Source organism: Ixodes scapularis, unplaced genomic scaffold (genome assembly GCF_016920785.2).
Source record: "Ixodes scapularis isolate PalLabHiFi unplaced genomic scaffold, ASM1692078v2 PGA_scaffold11__112_contigs__length_91849675, whole genome shotgun sequence".
NCBI classification, from domain to species: domain Eukaryota; kingdom Metazoa; phylum Arthropoda; class Arachnida; order Ixodida; family Ixodidae; genus Ixodes; species Ixodes scapularis.
The window spans coordinates 14,922,789-14,928,761 of NW_024609837.1; the positions used below are offsets into that span (position 1 = coordinate 14,922,789).

The 5,973-nt window shown below is 51.0% G+C and overlaps 1 pseudogene; it reads left to right on the top strand.

Annotated features, from left to right (window-relative positions):
• Window positions 1-916: 916 nt before the first annotated feature.
• Window positions 917-5,548, top strand: LOC115313785 (annotated as a pseudogene).
• The last annotated feature ends 425 nt before the right edge of the window (window positions 5,549-5,973 follow it).

The window sequence follows — 5,973 nt, forward strand, 5'->3', positions numbered from 1 at the left end:
CGTCACTGATGTCGTCACCGGCATCCGCATCGTCATCATCACTGATGACGTCGTCAGCGACGTTACTGATGACGTCACCGACATTCGCATCGTCATCGTCATCATCACTGGTGAAGTCATCAGTGACGTCACTAATGACGTCATCGGTACCCGCATCGTCATCGTCACTGATGACATCATCAGTGACGTCAGGGATGACATCATCGGCATTGGGGGTCACGTGACCCCCAAGGTCACGTGACCCCCCCCCCTGGTTAGTCTAACCCCCCCCCCCAGCGCCCTTCCCTCCTCCTCCTCAAGAGCTGCGCTCTAATTCGGCGTTACAGGGAGTTGTAAGCGGCTTTCATTTTTTTTGTTCCCTCTTATTCTGTTCGATTCACTTCATCAGTGCCACAGCAGGAAACGTTACTGTGTCCTTCTCCCCAGCATAGGCCTTTGTGTGGCTCGGCATCTCGGTAAGACAAGAGAAGGTCGGCAATGGCGGCTCAATCTGGCGCGTGTTTAAAGTTAATTTCCACAAAAATCTCTGATTGGGGAGGGTTTGATAGTGAACGCGCGTGTACACCACGAGCATATGCAGAAAGCTCTCGCTTAAAATCATAGTGGGTCGTGAGTTCGTAGAGCGCGAGCATGGTTTCATACCGAAATATCTCGAATCGTGCATTTCCTTTTACGTGCTGTTATTGCGATTCATTCAATTAAATGAATAACCGATCCACTTGTGTAATGCACGACATACACCAATGAACAAAACAATAACGAAAGTGATTGCACTGCCCATCTCCAGCATGCTTAAAAAAAAATAAACATATCCGCGAAAGAATCTCTGAAAAGTGACAAGAAAGAAGCAAAGGTTTTCAGCGCGAGCCGTTCTTCTCATTTGGGCACACTTGGGCACTTTCCGGGAATACAAATGTTTAGCAGCAGTGCAGCAACTCAGATGACGTTTTAGGCCTCCGGAAATGGCCCCTGGGAAAAAACAAGCGGCGCCTGAGGTTGAGGAGAAGGAATCTTCAAAGGTAAGTGTATTAATAATATGCTACGGACTTGGCTGACCTACCGCATGTACGTACGTTGTCTCGCATGGGTGTTGCATGTAGGTAACTGGTGTGAACGCTATCGATGGCAAAAGTCTGCAAGAGTTTGAGAACAATCTCACGCCTTCACAAACATTCAGCGCGTTTCAAACCAGGCAGAACAGGCAAGCATCAACAAAATGCAGAGGCGAATCCAAGGGAGGTTGGGGGGGGGGGGGGGGCGACAGGGGTGGCCGCCCCCCCCCCCCCCCCCCCCCAACCAAGTTGACCCCCCCCCCCCTCCCCCCTTCTTGGAGGGCAATTTGACATGGGTGGACCCCCCGATGCACACGAAAGAATGGGAGAATAGTATCCTCACAAATTTTGCGCCCCCCCTCCCCCTCCCGAACGGAGTTCTGGATCCGGCCCTGCCAAGATGTCAATGCACCGCGGCGGTTTAGGGGAAAAGTAAGCCTATAGAAGTAGGCTGGAAGAAACCGTCGAGCTGTAAAAACAATTTTGTTTTTGAAACTCTCTAGCAGCAAGCTCACTGGAATTCCTCAACACAAGCTTTATACTTTTGTAGAGAAGTGCCGTCCGTAGCACGCTATAATTCGTTTCACTTTATGCGCGAGCGAAGTGGAATCTACAAGCACGAGCATGTTCCCCTGAACTGTGCTTGCAGCACTGCACGACCGCCGCAGGGGACTTGCCAGGGACGCTGAAAGCCCGGGGCTCGCTCTCGTCGCTTCTGGTATTCGCTCGCATCTGGAGCGCGTCTCCGGCTGATGCGTTTACTCCGTCCTCAAAAGGGATTTCTCGGTTACTTACTGAGGACTCCACAACAATGTCATGTTGTTGCCTTTTGTGATTCCGGCGGTTACACAGTAGCGGAAGTGGACGCAACAGACACATGTTCTGCTGTAGCTTGCTCCGCATCTAAGGAATCGACGGAAACCAAAGCAGGCCCAAACACGGGACGCCGCGACGACAGCGACCCTCGCATTCGCTCGCTTTTTTCGCCAGCATTTCTGTACTATACCGACCACCAGGATCGCGACATCCAACAGCGCTAACATCAAACCTCGGGTCTCGGCCTTTGACCGACGATGAGCTGGCAACGCAGGCCGCAGGGACCGCCGACGATCGTGTACCGGACCAAGACCTGTGCTTGAACGCCAACGAAAATACCTTGCTGTTCTTCAATGTGCTGTTGTTCGCCTTGCTGATGGTTTTAGTGGCGTTCGTTCCGCCACCGACCGGGGTGACTCGTGCGTGGCCGACATGCCGCAACCTGACCTGCTACAACCTGCGAGACGAGCTGCACACGTCCATGAATTTGGCCACGGACCCTTGCGACGACTTCTACGAGTACGTCTGCGGTCTGTGGCCGAAGTCGCATCCCGAGTTCGACGACCAGTTCCATCTTCTTGAGGTGAGACATCCTCTTGCGTGTGCGACCTTGAGGCTTCTCTCCTGAGTTCTCTGTCGAACACCGAGCGGAGAAGCCGAGAATCGCAGGTCGCACAGAAGGCAGATCACTGAAACGGATAATAATAGTTAGAATTACAAAAAGAACTTACGCGTGGTCTGGTTTCATGTCTAACCCTCGCAAGTTAAGTCAAAACTGTCAACTCGACACATATCTTGTCACCCCCTCCCCTTTTAGCGACCATTACAAATTGTTATTTGTTCCTACTCATTTTTTTTTATGTGTGCACTACAAACGAGTGCATTTTTGTAGTAAAAAAAAATGAAAGCCGTTTACAAATCCCTGTAACGCCGAATTGGAGCGCAGCTCTTGAGGAGGAGCAGGGAAGGGTACTGAGGGGGGTCACGTCACCTGCGGTTAGTCACGTGACCCCGGGGGGTCACGTGACCTCGGGGGGGGGGGGGGTCACGTGACCTCGGGGGAAGGGGGTCACGTGACCTCAGGAGGGGGGCACGTGACCCCCCCCCCCCCCCCGGTTACGCCGACGCCGACGCCGACGCTGACGCCGACGGCGACGCCGACGCCGCTCAGGCTGGAAACGGGCCCCTAAGAGCTGTGCTCTAAAACAGATCCTTCGAGGGTAGTTCCCACCAGCGTGTCTATTCTGCACTAAAAGTCTAAAGCACGCGGAAAGATTACGATACTCAAATGTAGCTTGCTTGCAGTGGTGTAGCAACGGGAGGGGTCGGGGGGGCTCCGGATACCACGCGTCCCAGTCACGTGTGTGTGTGTGTATGTGGGGGGGGGGGGGGGGCACCTCTGGCGGACCGCCAACACCTCTTAGAAACACCCGCACCCTCCCCCCCCCCCCCCCCCTATACCCAGAAAATTTCGCTGCAGTGCTAGTTTTCACCACAACTTTTAAACTTAAAGAATTAAAAAAAAAATCGAAAACCTGGCAATTGCTGGTTCGTGGCACCTGTGTCGCGTTCTGTAGATGTACCATCTTTACAAAGTTAAAGAAAACACCCCGTAGAGGCAGACACATCAAAACTTTTTGGAGGGGACGTTACTGACAAGGAGAGTTTTCTATTTCTGACATATGCATGCTCAATATCGTTTAGTGGTCGGTGCAATAACGTCTGTATTTTGTCGTATTCGTTTTACGTCTCTGTGCCTGCGTTTTTAGAACCTTCGTATAAAAACGATTTACAATGAACAATGCAAGGAACAATGCGCCAGACTCCACGGTAACCGCTACGCCTTTTTCGCAGGCTAAAGTCTATGATTCGTTGGCAGGAAGACTGGAAGAAGAAGATCGACTCCCTTCTACCACAGACAAACAGCAGACCGTGAGGCAGAAAGCAGCTCTGAGCTTTCTCTCGTGCACCAAAGTCTACGACAAGGGACTGGATGCCACCGCTGCACTCATGAACAAGCTGAACCGTCACGCAAGATTCAAAGACGTACCGACCGCTGAAAATGTTCTAAAGCTGCTTGTCGCTGCCGCAATGAATTGGAACGTCCCCGTTCTTTTCGAAGTCCTTATAGTGCCAGATCCACGAGCCAAGAACAGGAGAATCATTGCGCTGAATTATAGCCCCGCGATCGTTAACTGGATGAGGCACAAAAAAGAGTTTCTGTCACCAATGTCAATTGCTAAATGCTTTCAGGAGTTTGTCGGCATCATGCAGGCAGTCGGCTGGTCCAAGCCGATGCTTGCTGCCGCACTCGTGAAAATGGAAGCGGAAGTGACAACGACGTTTAGCGCGTTTGCATTCTCCTCAGCAGGCAAGCCAAGCTATGTCCAGCTGAAGAACTTGCCTACTCAGCCTCTACGGGTTGGGGTCTGGCTGACCGCCTTCAACACACACCTGTCGAGCGGCACCAAGTTGACAGACGACGACGAGATCTACGCGGCCAACCCCAAGATCTTCAAACTGGTCAGCGAGGTTCTAACCCAGAACAATTTGTCTCTGGTCCGCTACTACGTCGCCTTGCACATATTGCTGCAACTCGCGCCCTTCACGTCTCGTAAGCTAGTGAAGTCAATGTTCAGCAAACCTTCGAACGAGTCGATAGTGAGGCGGTACGTGACCGGCAAGTGTGCCCAAGCTGCCAGCTCGCTGACTTCGTTTGCTCTTGCTAGCCTCGTGTTCCGAGATGCCCTAACGGATCAGATGGTTACGGAGGCTCGACTTCTTTATGACCTCCTCAAGAACAAGACGGAAGATTCCCTCTCCTGGCTCACGGGTAGCGAACTAAGCGCGGCAGAAGCTCGTCTAAGAGCATTGCGGTACATCGTTGCCTGGCCTGAGAGTTTTAATAAACCAGCAGCGGTAGACGAGTTTTACTCGTACCTCCCTGAATTCAAAGGCAACTACATCGATATTTACGTCAAGTCCATCGAGAGCCTGAGGAACAAGCAGAAGGCACAGATAAAAACTGTTCCAGGGTCTCTGGAGATAGCTGGAGAAGAAGACAACGCGGTGGCAGTGTTCAGGGCTACTTCCAGGTACTCAAACTGGTACCAAAGCATCTTCGTACCCCCTGCCGCGCTCTTCGGTTTTTTTCTCGTGCCAGAAAGTTGGTCATTCACCATTGCCAGCCTCGGCGTTGCCAATCAGCTCTGGCATGCAGCCCTGGGTGACATCGACATTGGCGCATCTTCATTCATTGGCTCTGTCGAGCGCCCGCAGCACTCTTGTCTGATGTCACTATACGAAGCGGCTGGTAGCAAGATGGAAAATACTAAGGCTGCGGCCGTTGAAAACCTCGCTGACGTCATGGGCCTCCAGACGGCATACGAGGTTCACAAAGGCCTCAACTTACTGACGGAACTTGCCGGCTTCTCATCCGAGCAATTGTTCTTCATCGGCTCCTGTTTCAAGTGGTGCTCGAAGGCAGGTGGCGGTACTGGCGATCATTTAATTGGCCAGACACTCCCGCGTCATCGATGTAACGTACCACTGATGTTTAACGCAGGCTTTAGCGAAGTTTTTTCTTGTCGGAACGGAAGCAAGATGACTCGTTTTGTATCGGGAACGTGTTACTCGACTTAAATGGCGACACGCGCTGTCGTCGAAAATACCCCCACTTACATATCATGAACAAAACATACTTGCACGAGCGTGCTAGCCTAGCATTGATATGCTTAATCATATACATACAAGTGCGGCATGGATGCTTTAACTAATAGCAATATTTGCTTACCGATGACGGGCGTTTTAATCTATACCTATGAGACAAGGAGTATGCTCGTTCAGAAATTTGCTTTTTTTAAATAATCCTTTATGACTGTGCATTGCATATTTATGCAAAGGTTGTTTTTTTTTAATTATATATTGTAGTTCTGCACAAAAAGCAAAGCAAACATACCAGAAAAGGAATAAAATGCGTCATTTGAACTGCATCAAAGTGCCGCTGTGCTAGAAACAAATGAACTGATTTTTCTTTGCGCTTGGCGTCCGAAAACAAAACAAGCATTACATCATCATAAGACGCAATACGTATTTGTTGGCACCA